The 19,763-nt window shown below is 43.4% G+C and overlaps 1 protein-coding gene across 1 annotated transcript in view; it reads right to left on the bottom strand.

Moving 5' to 3' along the window:
* The window catches only part of KCNB1 (potassium voltage-gated channel subfamily B member 1), a 127,945-nt gene that overhangs the window by 105,421 nt on the left and 2,761 nt on the right, over positions 1-19,763 (bottom strand). The gene's annotated exons all lie outside the window — the stretch shown is intronic.

Raw genomic sequence — 19,763 nt, 5'->3', positions numbered from 1 at the left:
AAAATACAAGTTGCATCTCTTCACTGGTTTCTATGAAAGCTGAGTTCATCTCAAAAGACAGATTTCATTGCTCCCATCCCACAACAAAGAGCTTGCAATGAGAGCTCTCTTGGTGTGTTCCCACCTGCCTTGCAAGCTGCTGTCCTGTCTGCTGACATGCATCCAGACCTCTGTGCAACACTGCCCAATGCAAGCCCTCAGATAAGATCCAGCCCTACAACCTTTTCTGCCTCACACAGAAGATAGAGCTGTAAACTAGGAAGATTTCCTTGGGTTACTGTTTATTTAGCATCATTTTACAGCTCTGTTGGTCTAAGCTGTATATTTTTACCATCTCATAGATCGCTCCCTCCATCAAGTGGAATAGCGGTGAGTACACGACATATGCTGGAAAAACAAACACTTTTACTGCTGGCTTTCTGGAAGCTTTTGGTAAATAGCTGCACCTGGTTCTAAGTGTACTTTGTTCTAAAGTGGTGATAGTATTTACCTGCCTGATGTGGTGCTTTCTGAGGTCGTTAATTAAGAAAATGTTGAGTTTTATTGGTGTTTGCATTTGGGGCTGTGTTTTGAACCTACGAATGGATGGTGCCACTGGGGAAAATTATTATCTCTACTGGAATGCAAAGCTAAGAAATATATGAATAATAGAGACAGACCCTCTTAAAACAGCTCAGTTTATCAGATTCATTTCTAGAAAGTCATACTACCCAGCTGAGAGTATATCAATGATGCAAAATTGCCAGGGTGTTGAGCTATTTTGGGATTTTCCAAACCCAAGTGATAATATCTTGGTACTCCTATGATGGATTTATTGAGAGCCAATCCCTCTGCATACCCTCTCATTCTTCAGTCAATGAGTAGCTCTCCTCAGAAAAGCCTTTACCATCCATCATCTTGATGACTGCAAATATCTCTTTAATGGTGCAAGACCCAGGAATGATTTGCACCTATATAAGAGCATGAATTTTTAAGAATACTCCTTTCCCTGGAGCTTCCCGGAATGATAATAATGGGAAAGGGAGATGAGGGCAGTGGGAAGAGATTTAGAAGTTTGCTGGTCTACATTAAAGATGGTTCCCATAGGTAACATCTCCAGGTTACCTGTGACCTTCAGTATTTTTAATGCCGCTAATACAGACACCTTACTCCATACAAATCTTCTTGTATCATTAAACAAATTTTAAAGGACAAAATTTGATAGTTTATGCACTTTTATACTTTTCCCCCAGCAGTGGGGGAAGCATTCACTTGGAAATCTCAATTATAACACAGCTGTCAGCTCTATAATTAGACCAGTTAGGTCGTTTTAAATGTAGTGTGTGTTATTCACCTCAAATAGCAAATAACCTGCCATTCCACCCACACTTTGTGCACCTTTCCAAGGTCTTAGCAGTACACATAAAGTCTGATTGCCTGTGTGGTACCATAAAATGAACTTCCACTGCTTTGAAAATCCTGCTGTGGACACCTAGTTGTGGACTCAGCTCAGACAGAAGCAGCTCTTACCTTCTCCTGGAGGTAGAAGGAGGGAGCTTGCTCTCATTGCTTTTCCTGCAACACAGAGCTCAAAGTAAAGACTTTGATCAAACGCTGCCAGAAATGCTGGCAGTGCTGGGAAGGGGCTCTGTGGGCATGAAGATATGAAGGCACAGAGTTTCCTCAGGCCTTTGCCAGCACATGAAACGTTATTCATCAGCCCAGCACGCTGGAGCATCCCGACGCACACTTGCCTCTTACTGTCTCACAGGAAATCTCACACGCCACCAGAGATCCCTGTAAATTGCAGGGGAAGTATAAACAAGGCCAAACCACATGCCTTAGCTTTAATACTGGTATACCATCGACTTCTGAACCCAAAGAAACCCTTTTGGGTTTTTCGGAGGTATCAGACAATCCCATGGCAACCAGCCTATCAGACTGGTTGTCATTTGATCAATACAGCTTAAGTCATTAAACAGAAAACCAGGTCATTTTACATAATCTGCTTCTTTAAAAAGAAGTCATTTGGCCCATACATATGCTGTAAAACTGCCACATAACTGAGTTATTTTGGGATAACGTGCGGTAGGGTCACAGAACACCTGTGATGGAATCATTTGCTGCAGAATGCTTTTATTCAACCCTCAGTGACTAACTCAATCACAAACACAAGGTAGCCTTTGCCATCCACAGTCTCCATGGCTTCAAATACGCAATTGAGGAGTAAATTGTCTTACACATAGTGCACACTAAAACATCACCATTGGGAATTAGAGCAAAGCTGGTGTATGGTAAACCCAAGCCCTGGCTTCCAGCAGCCCAGTGTCTGCACCCAGGCAAGCCTCAGCGAGCTCCCAGCTAAGCCCTTCTCCCTGCCTGAGCTGATACAGCCACTTGCTGTTGAGAAAATAACATAATTGCACACCACACACTAAGTTTAATGAAACCATATTGATTTTGTTGTTAAGGCCTATGTTTCTAGGATTGCTGACCTACCAAGATGTGTTTTCCAAACCATACAGAGACAGAAAAGTACAGAGAAATCCCATTAACAATAAAACAAATAACCCATCAATGCAACAGTGCTTGCTTCAAATCCAAATTCTAAAAGTGACAGATTTTAATGTGCTTGGCACCTTCTCTCCTACTTTATAACAGATAGCTTTGAATGGCACTAGCTCACTGGTCATTAGTTAGATACATCTTTTATACTGTACCCCTACCAGCAGAGGAGGGAGGGGACTCACAATGCCAAAACTCCTCTATACACAAGCACTGTGACTGAATGCCTACAGAAAATGGGAAGGATAGGGAAGAGGGAACAGCTGTTGTGTGAGAAGGAGGAAAATTGCATTATTGCGAGTAGTTTCTGCCTACAGAGCTGGATGATGCTTAGCATGGATTTCATACATGGGGGATTGTCCAAGTTGAAAATCTATGCCCAGATCCAGTGCTGGGATCATGTCCCCTGGAATAACACAGGATAAGTTTCTCTCCCCTCTCTGCCTTTTTCTTTAATCCTTTTACTATTTTTCAAAGTTTTTGAAGTGCAGAGTTGCAAAGGAATGCCTAAGAGATGACCTGAGGGTGCATGATGAAAAATGGCAAATCTGGGCAGCTCAGAGGGGTGGTAACTCCTGAGGTCACCTCTGGGTGTGAACACCTGGAAGAGAAGGACAACAAAGGACACCAATGTCACTCCAAGGAAAGCTATTGAGAGGAGAAAATAAAATGGTGGCTTCACCCAGCATTTGAGGACAGGAGGTAAATACTGAGGCAACATGATCTATCCTCATCTGGTCTCCTGCCTCTTCATGGGCCAAATGGGACCCTGCTGCCACTGCTGTTGCTAGGAAGGTTTGCTGGTGGTAAGTCTCTCCTTGATGTCCTCTCCTCTCTGTGTCACCACAGTGCTCCAGGTTGACTCAATAGACACCCGGCTCTTTCCACGGCACTGATCCACTTCAGGAGAGCATGAGCACACCTTTAGTCAGCTTTAGTGGGACGTACATACATTAGGAAAGCACATGCTGAAAGGGAAGCTTACATTCACATGCTTTGCTGAATTAGACTGGAATAAATTAGCAGCAGAGAAATTTTGTTCAAAGATTTGGTGCAGGTATTTGCACCTAGACCCTACCATTGTTTCCCATAAATATCCTGCAGAGAGCTGGAGATCACTGTCCAATGTCAACAGACAAAATGTGGTTTCTCCAGCAACCTCTTCATTTCAGTGTAGGCAGGAGCTATGGCAAATATCAACTGTCTTTATGATAATCACTACACAAAGACTCAGTGCCAGCTACCTGGAAGCTTTAAGCGTGCTGGGGAAGTGCTGCTCTCCCAAATTTGGCTATTCACTATCTTTCTTTTTCACACAATCTGTAGGACAATAGCTTTCCAGCACAGCCTCCCCAGGAAAGTCTCTTTCTCAGAAGACAGCAGACTTTCATGCTTACAGTCTAAAACACAAGCATGCAAGAGTACACTGTCCAGAAGGAAAACAGAGCCCAGGATGCATATTAATTACCAGTGGCATAAAGCCCAGGCAAGGTTGCTGCTCCATAGCCAAGCTATAAATCTGTCCAAATAGGATTCTGACCACGTCTGCCTTGTTTATATTACAAAATTTTATGGCCATGTGATTCTTCACCTGGAGAGGAATAGTATCCCTGCACAGCCAGTTAAGGACTGAGATTTATTATCTGGCAAAAAAGACCTCAGTGTTCTCCACAGGCTGGAGAGCATCTGCATGTGCTGGCTGCTGGCTGGCTGCAGTGCTCCCAGGGCCGGGGGCTTTCCCTAGGGGAACTGCTTGGCTGCTGCCTCTACCATGGGACCCCCACTCAGCAGCTGGTTAAACATTCCTGTAAAAGTTTCATCCCTTTGTTTTCCCCAGCAAAAAATCTTCAGAATAACAGGAAGATTTAAGCCACCCTACCTCTACCAGCCTATTGATCTAACTGAGCTCCTGCAAGGTCACCCTGCTCCTTCATCCTGCTGAGGAACCTGGCCCATCAGAGAGCTGCTGTTACATGGATTTCTGCTTTAAGAGGGTTTTTGCTATGCAGTTTGGGAGGATATTGCCAAATGAGGTCAAAGAGAGATTCTCCCCACTTTGTCCTGCTCTCTTGCAGTGAGACTGGCTCTGCAATGCTGGCAGGAATGAGAATCCAAGTGTTGCTTTCACAGGGCGGGGAAAGGACTTGATTTGAATGTGCAGTGGGAGACAGATGGCTGAATTAGAGAAAATACAGATTCCCTTCCCCTTAGAGCCATATCTCACAGCTCCTGGGCCCAGCAGTCACAATTATAGCCACAAAAAGTAGATGAGACCTTAATGGTGACATAGGATGCTAGGGCTCAGGCTCATGAGGTGCTTCACTGTGGCTTACCAGCCTAGCATGTCAGCTGGGGGAGGTAACGGCTAATGTGCCTGCTCTGAGCCCCGGCCAAGGGGGCACAGCGCACATCTGATGGGCACCAGCCTGGCTGGATGGTTTGACACTGCCTCCACGGCTCACTTGGTGTGGGAAACACTTGTCTGGGGCTCAAACCTGACCTGGGAGTTGGGAAAGCTGCGAATGTCTCAGTGTGCCTCAGTTTTCCTGCCTGCAACGTGAGCTTAAGCAGACTCCTGCAGAGCACTCTGCGATCCCCTCAGGACACTATGGAGACTGACCAGGGCAGAGAACAGCCTTCCCTGTAGGTATGAAGGATCCAATTTCTGCAAGCAGAAGCAAGAAGTGTCCAAACTGACAAAAAAATAAAATGCAGATTGTTGAACATCTGTTCCACAGAAACAATCTCTCCAGGCCTCTTGGATGTTGCAGATGACACATTAACCTTAAGCACTGAAGAATTTTAATTGGAGGAGGAAAATATCCTTATTTTCACAGCAATTTAGCCAGCACACCCTCCTGGCCTCCTCAGTGAAATGGGTCCTTTAATTGCACCATAACTCACTCCCTCTTTGCTACATGCTTAATGTTAAGCAGATGCTTAAGTCTTGTTGACTTCAAGGAGACTACTCACATGCTGAAAGTTATGCGTGTGCTGAAGTTTTCCACTCTTAGCAAGGTTTTCATTTTGCTTCTAGCCAGATCCAGCTAGAGGGTCAGCTGGATCTAAGCATCATGTATGCCCTAGGCAGAGCGGGAGGATCAGCTGTCTGTTTTGATACTCACTCTTAAGAGATAACTTTGAAAAAGGACAGGGGAAGGCATCTTATATTCCCTGTTATTATATGAACATATAGCTCCAAAAATCTCCATTCTGTACTGGGTCCCAAAGGAAAATATTTGAAATAATCCATATTCATTAGAGTTTTTAATCTCTCACACACCAGAATTCAGCAGGCTGCTAATGAAGAAGACAATTATACAGCACTTCACACAAAAAGCAAACCAGAACAGGTGCAAAGGCTGGAGCTTTGCCATATTCGCTCTCTGTTCTTTGGCACAGGACACCACTGCTTTACTTAAAATGTATTGAAACATCCTAACAGTTTACGTAGTCAGTCTGAAAGGATGAGAGGTGACATTTAAGACTAATCATTAGCTGTTGACCACCTAAGATACTAAATCAAAAAGGCGACAGCTGGCCAAACTAAGCTTTATCTGTATTCCTTCTGAAGGACACAAGCAGAAATGATGCTGTACCAGCAGGGCAGTAAAAAGACAGACTGTGTTTGTTTGCCCCTTGAATTAGGGCTCCAACGTACAAGCACAGGGCAAAGAAGCGGTGCTCAAAGGATTTACATCCTACCAAGACAAGCATGGGAAAATTGAAGAGAGATTTTTCATCTTCTGCAGATGTTGGTCAGAGGCGCAAGAGAGAAAAATCAGCTTTTGGAGTCTATGCAGAAAACTCACAGCATGATCTGCCAATATCAGCCATGTCACTGCCCAACAGACCATTATCTCAGTTAGGGATTTCATCCCACCTGCATGGAGGGAAGACAAACCAGAGCAGTACAACACCATGGGCCTGAATTCAAGAACATCAAGATAAATTTTGACTCACTGGACTCACCAGAAACACTTTGGGAAAGGAGGTCAACGGTGAAGGACTCCTATTGAAAGAAACAGGCTTTTAAAGAGGGGGTTGTAATGTACTTTTGATGCAAAAGATTGTTCTGTGGGCAGGAAGAGGGAGCCTATTACCAGTCTTATAGCTTATCCCCCCCCCAAAAATCCTAAGGAAAATAGATATTCCAGCAGGTAAGTGATAATGTAGGAAACAAGGGGTGAAATGACAGCAGAGATTTGAACTGTTTAAGGACCTGGTGAAAAAGGAAAAAAAAAAAAAAATTAGGAAGACACTTAGTACTGTTTCCCTCAGGATATAAAGTCATTTATTACTGATAGAAAGGATCTGGTTTGATGACCATTTAAACACACAACTGCACCGTATGCAATGATACGTCTAATTTGCACACAATTATCCTGTTTTTCCACACACAGATTAAGTAATTGCTTGTATAAGCTGCATGATACATTTGCGTATTCCAGCTACCTGATTTGCATGCTAAATCACGGCAACCATGTGTACAACCTCACTGTTCATCCTCCCTTTGCACACACATGCCTGCCTAAGTACGCTCAGGTCAAGACCACAGATTGTGTCTGTGTGGAAAGTATCAGTAACACACTCATGTACTGGAACTGGCACAGAGTGCCTGGGGTAATGCTTCCCAGATGCTTTAGGACTATTTTATAGCAACAAAACCTGTAATGCAACCAGCTTATGTGAATTAAGCAGGGATAGCCAAAGCAATAACTTTCTCTCCATATTTGCCCCATTCACTGTTTTGGAGATCACTGCCTCTGTGTGAGGAGGATGACAAAACACATCCTTTAATCCCTCGCTGCTACAGGCAGCCCAGAGTCCTACCAGCAACTGGGATGCCACATTAAGTGAGCAAGTGGTGGTGAGGCGAGCAACACAGTTGAAGAGCAGGCAGAGGCATGCCATCCTTCTGCCACTCCTCCTCAAGAAACAGGCCAGTTTGGTTATGGGATTAGTAATTATGGAAACTAACCCCATATCTTTCTACGACAGTTACTGTTTTCTCTCTAAAACCTATTTATTACTTGTTTTGGGGTAGCATACATGAGCTGTGAGTCAGGACAGTGTTGCACTTAGTGCTATATAAACACTGAACAAAAAGATGGAACTTCCTACAAAGAGTTTATGAATTAAATAAATTACATCTATAACTCCTGGAAGTGGCATCACCATGCCCAAGTTTTCTGGACCATGAAGCAAGTTTTCCAGAGGATAGTGCAAACTAAGAAGTATTTCACAGTCACTTTACAAGGAGCTCTTAAGAGTGTCTTTAAAAATAACTACTAAGTCAAGTGGGTTTCATTCATGGCCATTCATTCACAGCCAGAAACTTTAGCAAATTTGTTCTTTAGCTTAGTGGACATACAAGAAATAATGGAATTATACCTTCCCCAGTGTTCAGCGGAGAGGAAAGAGAGACCAGATATCACTCTAGTGGGAACAGATGTATTTGCCTAGCATGGTGAAAGTCTCATATTTCAGTAGGTAGATTGCATATTCTAAAGCTGGCTTTAGCCAGGGCTGCAGGTGTTAAATGAGACCATTCCCTGGGATTGCTGAAAGTCTAAAGTTACTCCTATAGAATAACATTGTGAGTAAACACACAGAGAGCACAAACACGTCAATTAGCAACGTGAACTCTGATACCTGACGTGATCTAGAATGCAGCACATCTTATGTTTGGTGGAAATATCTTCTTACCAGGACAGCCCAAAAGTGCCCTGTCCTGTCATGCTGAGCCACATACAGGAACTTGGAGTCAGGAAAGGGTTAAAACACCTACAGCAAGTGTTGGGTCTGTCAGTACATTGGGTGGCTTGAAGGATATTCTTGTTCCTGAAGGAGGATTCTTATTCCTGAAAAGCTCCCTATGATAAGATCTGCTTCAGTCAAGGCAGGGATAGTAAGCCCCAGATAGTACGAATTAATCAGACTTCACACACTAGACTTCATCTGCTTCAAATTTACCTTGAATGATCAAAATAACAATAAATAGGACACGATATACCTGGATTCAGCTACCAAGCCCACAACTTTGTCAAAATAAACCAAAAGTAAATGCCAGTCATGCCATTTGGCATCTCCTCCAGCAGGCAAAACTAGAGGTTGACATATCTGAGAGCTCTTGTGGTACCAGAGGGTCTTCAACACTCCTGAGAAACTGGACCAAAGGACCTTCTCCTAGTCCCTCCCAACACTGACATAATCTATCTTAATACATTGCAAAAACTGGCAGGTACTTAACACTGCAAACCAAAACTGCTGTTGTGTGAGCCTGCCTTCCTCATAGTAACAGGTAACACATTTAAAAGACATGGCTTTTCTCAGCTAAATGCTGCAAAACCTGCTGAGATCAATCAGACTCTTACCTGGGGAAGATTAGAGGCTAAGAATAACTGTGTTGGCTAACCTAGGTTTAATTCAGCTCACTGGCAATAAGCGTGTGGTACAGTTGTAAAGTGAGGGGGCATTTGCTGCCAGAACATTGGTATTTATTTTTCCTCTCTGTTCTACCTTGACAAAAGCTATTCTTTCTTAGAACAAACCCATTCCTAAGTGATGCCAGTCAAGGTAGTAAGATGTAGATGCTCATGCAACTCTTAGTCCAAGGACTGAGGGTGAAGAACTAAGGTGAGATTTGCAGTCCACCCTGCAAGACTTCCTAAAGCTTTGTGCACAGAAAGGTGAGAGCTACCTTATGTGGGGACACCACAAAAGCTCCTTCCCCTGCAAAAGCAGAGTCAGACTGGGAGCAACTCTGCAGTGGTTCCCTGTGGAAGGCAAGAGAGCAGGGAAGTAGTCAGAGATTAAAAGCTCAAGTGTGAAGGTCCCCACACTCTGCATGGTGACCCCTTTGGCTCCCTCATACCCATCTGGTGTGGGCACTGGAGGAGGCTCCATCGTTCTGACAGTCTTGGTGGTCAGCTGGTCCTGCTGAGGGTTAAAGAGACCCTTCATAGGACACTACATACACTTGATGGGCTGCATCTCAGGGACCTCTTCTGCAAAGGATTACAAATGAAGGCTCTCTTGGAGTGAGGATTGGTAAATCCCATCACTGAGGCTGCTTCAGAGAAAACCTCCTGCCACCAGCTCCACTGCTTTCAACCAGGAACATGAGTTTGGCTACCAATCACAACTTTTCTCTTGCCAGCAGAGATAATATTGTGTTGGTCTAAAAAGCCTCCTAACTCCTGTCTTCAGCCTGTGTCCAGCACCAGTCAACTTCAGATGCAATGGCACAGATACATCGACAGGCAGACTAGTGGATTCACTTACACAAAATACAGCTACAAAATTATTATATCTGCCACAGTTTGCTTTACCTTTCTAGACCAGATTTGCTCTTGCCTGTATCTGGGAGATTTTCTTATTTACTATTTCTTCTGTGTTGTCACACTGAAGTGTAGATTGATAATAATAGTTACTGCACCAGGCAGTCATGAGGATTACTTAATTAATGTTTGTGAAGCACTGCAAGATCCTCAGATGAAAGGAGCTAAGAAATGCAATGTATAATTATTATGTATTATTAATAAACTTCTGGCACATTGACAGGAGAGGAGACAACACTTTTTTTTTCTTTTCTTTTCTTTTCTAAAAAGATTTAACTTTTATGCTATAAAGGACGGATTTACCAAAAAGTCAAAAATAAGTAAACAAGGAGTGAAAGCTCCCTATTCCACCACAGAAGCTGGGTTCTTCTGATAGCAGACAGCAAACATTGCCTCGGAAAGTGAGTTACACTCCTTCTCCATCCAGACACTTAATGAACCCATAGTTTTTGAGAATGGCCAGATATGGAGAAGTACAAAGATGTTGCAGTAATTTCTAATAGTGGAAGAGGTCAAATGTACCAGTTAAGAGAAGTAAAGAGAGTTTGTTTAATGTGTGATCACTATGGTTAATAAAAGCATGTGATACAAAAGAAATTAAGCGTGGAGAGCAATAGATGGACATTTTGAAACAAACAGAAAAGTTACAGCCATGAGAAAGAAGTTTTTCAGAGCTGAGAACGTGCCAGATACAAACAAGATTCCCAGAAAAATTAAGAAACCCAATCTGAGACTGATTCCTAAGCAGTTTCATGGAAGCATTAAACTCTTACGTATTACAGCTGCCTCTTGAATGCTTACAACTGGGATCCAGCTGCACCGGAGAAAAAAGTGGTCCAGGGATTAGGGGTGGATTACGACTCCATTCCTTGCTCCATCACAGACCCTGAGAAATCAGTTAGTCCCTCTGTACCCTCTCCAAGTAAACCTGGATAATCATGCTGCTCTCCTTTACAAGGCAACCGGGTGGACAAACATTACAATGCACTCGGATGACAAGGTAGAGGAAGTTAGGGACTGGCAGACCCAATTGCTGCAGAAAAGGTTAAGAAAAGACTGGACATAGTTGTATAAAAGGGTCCTCATGGAACTAAGGAGCTGCTCCTGGTGCTTTGTTCCACAACATGTTTCCATTCCCAGTTTACGCTACCATCAGATACCATTGAAACTAGCCAAGCAAGGAATACCTGGCACATGGAAGAGATTTCTTGTGTCATGGAAAGTGTGTTTACTACAATTCCTGCCCCCTACAAAAGATTTTTAGTAGTGAGACAGATACAGACCTCTTTGCTCACATCTTCAATTTATTCTTTTAGCAAAATGAGCATTTTTTATGCTCATTACCCACAAGGAATCTTAAGTCTAAAATAAAATTTTGTAAGTATAATCATGTTTTAGAAACATTTTGTCCATCAGTACCAATGAGAGAGCATTTCTGGTGTTTATGCTGTTTATGTACTGGAAATGAGATTTACAGCTCCATTTTGTTCAAAAATGAGCAAGAGCAAATGGACTTAAATAAAATAAAACAAAACTAATCTGTGCTTTTGGCTAGAGACTCTGCATGAATCCTAGTCCAAACAGCAGTGAATAAGTTCGGCTCATAATAACTGGAACTAATTATGTACTACAGAAAAAATGAACTTTAAAACAAATTGTTCCTTCCATTTGTTTTGACTGTTCACCCAGCTTTTGTTAATGGCACAGGTTTTTTATGAGATTAGATGGATACCTGATGAATGTTGTCAATATGACAACCAACAAGTACTTCAGTTTTGCTTTGTTATTGATTTCTCTTGTCCAAAGCCAGGTTTCAGACATGTGACCAAGAAGCAGAGTGGTGAGTTAAGGCCACCTTCCCCACAGTGCGGTGCCAGCACCTCCAGCGAAGTTACAGAACATCCACAGCTGTTGGACCAAGTGTCCACATTATTGGATCAGAATAGCTGCAAACTTCAACGAAAACATTCACAGGAATCGCGACAGGTCTGGAAGAGACTTGTGAATGGCGAAAGGGGGAACATTCCTAAAAATGTCAATACATCTTCAAGGCCAGGCTGAAGAGAGCTCCCAAGCTACCAAAAAGCCCATGCTCTGACCCTCCCATTCACACAGATACTGTTACTAGCGAAGGTGGCAATTGCTTTGTCTGAGGAGATACTATTCCTGTTGAGTAATATTTGAGTCGTTCATTACGTTTGCTGTGCTCAAAGTGGAGCCGGTTGCTAGGATTAGTTCTTAATTGAAAATAAATCCTTATACAGGTTAATTTTGGTACAAAAGAAATTCCCATATGGAAGGGCAATTTTAGTATAGTATATGTGCATACATATCAATATATACTGTACTGGATATATATTATGATTTATCATTTCACAATGCAGCTTTTTATATGTATAGTCGAACATACATACTGTTAAACTGTTTTGAATAGCAAGAGAGTATCTCCTCCCTACAGCCAGAACTGCACCAGAGAGCACTGAAAATGCCCCAGTACAGACCTGCTTTTAGATCTACCAGAGGAAATCTTGTCTTTTTTCTGTAACCACTCATTCCTCAAACATGACAAAGTTTTCCAGGACCTTCCCATGCAGGCTGGATTCATTTCAGTAGCAATACCTGTACTGAAACAAGAAGAGGTTTGATTTCTCACTCCATCCCCTTGGACAAACTGTCAGAGGGCTGCCATCACCTTTCCCTCTGTAATATCTCACCACAGGCAGGGGCCACTGGAAGCTCATCTATACCATGAAAATGTACTGGTGACATGGGACAGGGGGAAGACAGGGTCCCCCCCCCGCCGCTCTGCCCTGGCCTTCCTCATTGACCTTGGGCAATGATCACCTCTTCACTTTAAGATGGGGATTATACATATATCACAGGTTTGTCCTGGCCTTAACTAATCCATCTTTTCAAAGCACTTTGAGAGCTTTGCTTGATGAGTACAGACATTATAATCTCATCTGTTCCCATTACATTCAATGGGAGTTTTATGCTCCACAGAAGCAGGGCTGGGGCTGCTGGTGTTATTGGGGGACCTGGAAAATAAACGTGCTTTGGATATTTACATGCCAGCATTTTGGGAGGGGTTATGGCAGGTACAAAGGCACAGTGCTTGCCTAGAAAAGCGCAGCACTCTTCCAGGCTCGTTCTAGAATAAAGAGTAGAACTTTTTCATTAAAAATCAGAATGAGACCTGAGTGCTGCTGGTAAACATGTTAAGCTAGTGCCGGATTGTAAAGAAGGGGGAGGCCAAGAAAAGGTAGGACAGCAGAGAGAAACCAGAAACCAGCCAAACTTGGGGCAGGGGAAGCTTACTACAAGGTTTACTTTTGCTGTACTGAGTAATTAAGAAAGCCAGGAGGTGAATGTGTGGTTATTGCCCCAGGGACTAAACTTAGGGCAAGGTCATCTTAAGGATAGAGTGCCCAAGCACAACACTTAAGTGACAGTGTGTGGAGCAGGGATCCCCGAGCTCCCAGTCCTAGCGCAACACACAGGAAGCCAACCCAGCCCATGGTGGAGCTGGGCCTCTAGATCTAGGAAACAAACTAGGCAACTCTCATAAGAGCAGGGGTCTGATCCTTGTCTGCCTTGATGCAGTAGAAGCAGTGACAATGTATAGCTTCTTGAGAGAAGGCTAATATTAATGTCTTGCTCATATTCACTGGCCACATTGTGCCTCTTCTGTTGCTGCCAGACATCTCCATGGAGTAAATCATATTGACTGTGTTTATTATAAGAACTAAGTGATCAGCTGTGAACTTTCTTTGACATAAATATTTTGCCATTAGCAATAACAAATAGCAACGCTCATGTTGTAAAAGTAACATTGGATTATTCTTCTCCATGGGGGCATTTACATCAAGAGAAATCAGAAGGAAATTGTGATCTTCAGGATCAAGAGGAACAGGCAAAAGTAGGAACGTGATGGCAAGGATATTTATCCCACTGTGTAAGAAGAGTTAAATGAAGAAAGTGTTTTAAAAAATGAAAAGAATTGATTTTTCTACACAGCTCGAGTGCCTCTGCACAGCTAGCTCTGATCACTGCTGCAGTCAGTGCACACCCGTCGGGCACGGCATCCTTGACTCAGCAGCGCACGCAAGTGCTTTGCACAGGTACCAGCCATAGCTGCACCCACACTTTGCAAGCATTACACCACACCAGCATTTCCTGGGTGGATCAGGCCCAGCACTCATCTTCTGAATCCCATTATTATTAAACCTCTGCAGTTACAGTTGAACAAAACAGGGATTTTCCATTTTTGCAAGATTTCCTGCATTTTTGACTGGTGATGTTGGCACCTTAAATCATGTCTGTTCGCAGGCTGAGCAGGATGGGAGAACACTGAGCAGTGAGGGGAATTAATTTCTCAGAGAGATTTTTCAAAGGTACAAATGAGAGCTGGTGCTTTAAAAATAGCATCAACTATACTTCTATAGCACACGTCCTCTAAGGAATTCAGCCCAAGCACATAAGCTTGCCGCTTCCCTCCTGAGGCAGGCAGGCAGTCTCACACAGATGTGGATGCTTAGGCTCAGGGAGGACCACAAACTTCCTCCAGGCTTTCCTAGTAAAAACCCAGGGTTATGCCTACATATGTATGTCCATGCACACTATACTTCATGAACTGTAGGGCAAGTACATCAAAAGAACTACTATGCATAACAATTTTAACTTTCCTTTTATAAAACTCTTTAGATACTGCAAACCCGCAGGCTTGGCTTGTAAACTGCTGAACCCAAACCATTTTCAGGCAGGAAGTGCCAGCACCAAGGGGTGCTCAGGGCTGCAGTAAATAGGTCTGCAGAAAGGATCACCTTTGAAGGGTGAGGAACCCTCCTGGAGAGTTTAGAACAAGCTTGTTGTTGGCAGATGCATCCCATGCAGGAAATAACATGGGACGTTGCGTTAGGGATGTGGGAGACTAACAAGCCGATGTCATGGCCAGAGTGTCTCCTATGTTACAAGGCCTCCCAGCAAGATCTTTTAGAGCCAGGAAAGAATCACAGGACATAATTACCAAGCTGGCAGTATTACTAGGGTTTTCCACCCCCACCCCCAAACTGGAAGTTTAGGGAGGCTGTAATGCAGAGAAGTTCTGGGACTGGCAGCACAGCAATACATTGCAGGAAGGTCATCGGTGAGAGAGAAGTAGAGGACACATTGCAGGGAACTGAACGTTGTAATTAGGGCTCCCCTGACAAAAGATTTAAGAAGTTCACTGGAAAAACACACACCCAGAAAGGAGCTGCAGGATAAAGAGAGATTGATACAGACCAGCAATTGTTTGTGTGTCCACAGGACAGTGCTGTGCTAGAAACCCAGCGATAAGCTATAGACCAAAGTGGCAAATCCCTGAACCCAGGGGAAAGGCTTTGGAATGAGGTCCTGCTTTTGAGGATCTCCAAAGGCAGGAGTTTACTTTGGATGAAGGGAAAAAGTCTCCTATATATAGCAGAAAAGCCAAGGCAGTAGCTGCATCAGAAAAATGAAAGTCACAGATGCAAACAAAATATGTGCAATCTGTCTTTAACAGACAAAATCAACACCTGTCTGGTGATGGAAGTCTCAGACACAGATGAGACATGGCTAAAATGTGACCCCTACAATTAGGGAGAGGGGTTTCCTCTCCTGAATGCTAAATTCAGGCAGGTTTAGAGATGAATGAAAACTGCATGCCATAAGGGAGGGCCAGGAATAGAAAGCCCACGTGGGGGAAGGACGCTCTAGATGTAGCAAATGCATCTCCAAGAGTCTTTATCATTCTTATTTTGTCACTACTATCAACAATAATAAGAAAAGAGCTTAGAGAGCAACCTCCCCAATCCCTGAGCAATGCATCCAGAGATTAGCCGCAGAGAGCAGTGGGCAGCTCGAGAAAAGCTGTTCAACAAATGTAGAGGCATGCATAATAAGATTACTGAATTGGAGTTGCATGTTTTCAAGGATAAATGTGATATTATTGCACTGGCAAAGACATAGTAGGAACAGGGGAAAGGCTAAGAAAAAGCCTGCCAGAACGGAGGGATTGCTGCAGCTGAGCTCCCAACAGGACAGGGACAAGTGGGAAGTGGAGGCAGCGAGGAGGAGAGGAAGTGCACATCCTACTTGACATGCAGATATGCAGAGAAGCTTTTTGCAAAGTGGGTGATGTCATCGTGTTTTTCTCAGCCTTCAGGACAGCAAGAGAAAAATAGATGAAACCAGCACATGCAGAGGAGTCTGTAAGACGAGCAGACTTTCCCCCCCCCCCCCCCCTCTGTGCAACACTAATTGCTCAAATATTGATCAGAGAAATAATTTGTAAGGACTAAATGAAGAAAGCATTTATTTTCCTCCTAAGAGGCAAAAAGGGCAATGTTCTTGAGGAGTTGCTGGAAAGGTCCAGGTGATCAGAGGATTTCCAAGACCATATAAGTTAATTAAGATGTCGAGTTGGTCTAATTTTTTTCTTTGGTTACACTGGAAAGCATGGAACAACCTCAGTCTGATTTTTTTGGGATGCCATGAAGTCTAGTTGGATTTACAGTTAGGCTGGTTCTCGCAAGGGGCACGAATGTCTCACCAGGCAAGCGAGATACCCACAGATCCTAAATAGCTTGGTTTGTAAAAAACAACAGCTACAGGAAGGACTTCTGCTTTGGAAACCCAGGGCTGCAAACTGGGTTGTGGGTGACAGAAACCAGCTGCACAGGCTTAGCCTTGTTGAGGGAAAGAGCAATTATGGTTAAAAGCCTAAACCCGAGTGATGGAAAACTGCTAGCCACTACTGCCCTGACATGGACACTGAGTCCCAAGAAAAAACAGCAGTTCTGCTTGGATTCTGGAGAGCCACTTTCTTTCCTGAGGAAAGGAAAACTACCACACAACAAAATGTAATAGCTACTCCAGAAAATATCTGCACTTTATCTTCATCTGAGGTAAATCCAGACAGAAGCAAGCACCAGAGAGTCCTCTATGGTTAAAAATGGATGTTGTGAGTACACCAAAGTACAAGGAGGAATGCTATTTAAAAAAAAAAAAAAAACACCCAACCACCACAAAAACCAACCACCAAACTGTTAAGGGAGACTAGGAGAATGATAAAAATAAGCAGGAATATGCAAAAACAGTGATTGCAGGAAGAGGAGGAAGCATCCACAAAGACTGCAGTGAGTATTTCTCAGGGGTATACAGGCAAATAAAGTCACAGAAAGCAGGAGAAACTGATCCTTTAAAATATCTTGTAAGGTTAGAGAAAGAGAAATGAAGAGTTTTATTAAATAACTGCCTGTTAAATATTTTTTCATTTTTAGAGGTAGAGTTCCTCAGAGCTCAATTTTGTGTATAGAGGTTTTCCCACTGGGCAAGGTGAGCATAGGGGACTACAGCACAGCAAGTGCTTCCAAGTTAAATGGACTGGTGAGTGAAATGGTTCAGGTGCCTGTTGCACAGTCTGACCCTGGGGAAGGGCTGGAGTGCTGCCCTGCGGCTCTACGGCACCTCGTACAAGGACGGTGCAGCTTCAGTTACAGCTGCGAGGGACTGCAGCATTATAGGAAAGGAGCAAACACCCCTCTGCTACTGCTGGGGGGTAGCAAAGCAACAAGCCTGGGGCTTCAACAGCTGTCTAATGTCTCAGCATAGAAATCTGGAGGCTCTCAAAGAGTGGGTATTATAAAATCTAACAGCGTTCTTTCCAGTCACGTACAGGGTGAAGCATCACACATAAATAAGACACTGCTTGCCATGAGGTGGCTAGTTTAAAAGCCAGACAGATTAGTCAAAAGATATGGGTAAATCCCCAGAGGGTAAAAGAGCAACAAAAATTAAGGTCTGGGGGATTCTTCATCTCTTATTTGAATGCTATTTTCCACCCCAAGGTACATCACATATTAATTCCTTTTTTAAAAAAAAAAAAAAGCCAAAACCAACCACAAATAGAAAGCAACTCACTCTCTCAGGATTTTACGGGTCCCAGTAAAACCATGAGAATTTCTGCAGTAAGCTGTTGTGGAGGAGTCAGGTCAGGTGTTGTGCAGAAAATGTTAAAATACAAACAATGCTGACAGCCAGCAAGAAAGCCCACCTTGCTGGAGCGGCAGTTAGATGGTGGGGCATGGCTTATGGAGGGATTGTGTGAGGTTCAGGGGAGAACCTGCATTTGTAGCCATTTTTTAGACTTCTTAAAAAGAACATGAAGGTAGCCTGTGTTTGTTACATTTAACTGGAAAAACCTTTTCATTGAGTGGCGCAAGTCTGAAGAAAAAGAATAAGCAAGAGTAGTACAGAATTTCCCAACAGTGATTTTAGTTCCTTCAGCAACAGTCGTGTACCTCAGAATAGTTTACTTTGTTCCCTTTCTATAGGAACAGTCTGAGCTCCCAGACCTGGTAAAGCAGATGGAGTGTGGCTTTAGGAAAAGTGACAGAAGTTCCTGGAGGCCGGTGGCCTCAGGGAAAGTGCTCCACTGAGCAGACAGCTGAGGAAAGCTGGCCAGGAGCTATCAGGCAGAGGCTCAGATTTAGAAAATGCAGCCTGAAACAGAGCCTGGGCACAGCTGGTTAGGTCAGATAATGGGTCAGGCTGCCAATTGCCTCTCCCCACGTCCTTCCATCAGAAGTTGAAGACTGGGTCCAGCCTGTTCAATATGTGAAAGGAATTCTCATGAAGGTGACCAAAGCAAAGGGCATACTCTGGCATGAGAGAAAAGCTATCCACCAGCAGGGAGAAAATCGGATAAAGAATAGGCTTAGCGGCTCTTCTGTCCCTGCCTGGTAAGCTAATTGTTCAGCATGCCCATTTTCCTTGCTACTTGAAATGAGCAGAAATCTGTGTTTGGGAACCACTGGAATATTTGAGGTCTGAGAACATACAGCACCATTTTCATTACAGTAACAAAGTCACAGAATGGTAGCTTTAAATGGGAAGGATAATAATGCATTACCATTCATTCTCAATTAATCCAGAGCCTGCAATGCCGAATGCACTTACACTCTAGCTTCATTTTCTGAGAAAATTCTCGGAGTATTTCATTTGTAAATCACAAAAGACACTTATTTGGCAAGAATGACCCCTGCTCATATACAATAAATCATGAACATCAACAGTCTCTAATGGATTTTGAGTCACTGCCATGGACAGAGAAGCCCGGGGCCTGTGTTTCAGGATTCCAGGACTGTGCCAAAGGAGCCTTATAAATGATTAATGCATTCAGCACAGTGTCATCTGTACCACTGGAGAGAAAAAGACATTCTGGGGCTTCGTTTGCCATTAAAAAAAGTGATAATCGGTTCAGCAGTCGACCATGCCTCTCTTTTCCCCTGTCAGAATGAGACATTTAGCTCCACACTTCACAAAATCCATTCCCCAAACTTTCATACATGCTCTTGGTTCATGATGCGCAACATTTTGATAAGATAAAAGAGAGGGAAAGAAGTAGTCTGTTTTCCTAAGTGGTCCATCAAAGCCAGACTTCCTATGGGATGGAGCCAAGGTTTGCATTTGCAAGCGTACGTACAACAGGGAGGTGACATTAAGGAGGTAGCTGGGGCCTCTTTCTACTTCTTCACCATACTGTGAAGACATGGGTATATACAAAATTCAAGTTTTGGTCCCTACTGCTCAGTCTCTCATGCTTTTCAGTTATTCATCCCAGAGTGTTCAACCTCTCCCCCTTCACTTTTGTCCCCATGGTTACTGAATCATTGTGTTCACAGAGATTTTCCTCACTAAAGAATATGTGACTAACATGAGACAGCTAAATTATCAGAGCCAACTCTGACATTGGTTTCTCCTAACATGGATCTTATCTTCCAAACACCTTCAAATAGATCTGTTGCACTGGCACCAACTTCAGAGTAAGCAGCACTTCAACTATTGACAGAGACA

Source organism: Strix uralensis, chromosome 18 (genome assembly GCF_047716275.1).
Source record: "Strix uralensis isolate ZFMK-TIS-50842 chromosome 18, bStrUra1, whole genome shotgun sequence".
NCBI classification, from domain to species: domain Eukaryota; kingdom Metazoa; phylum Chordata; class Aves; order Strigiformes; family Strigidae; genus Strix; species Strix uralensis.
This window is presented reverse-complemented; position numbering and strand designations above follow the sequence as displayed.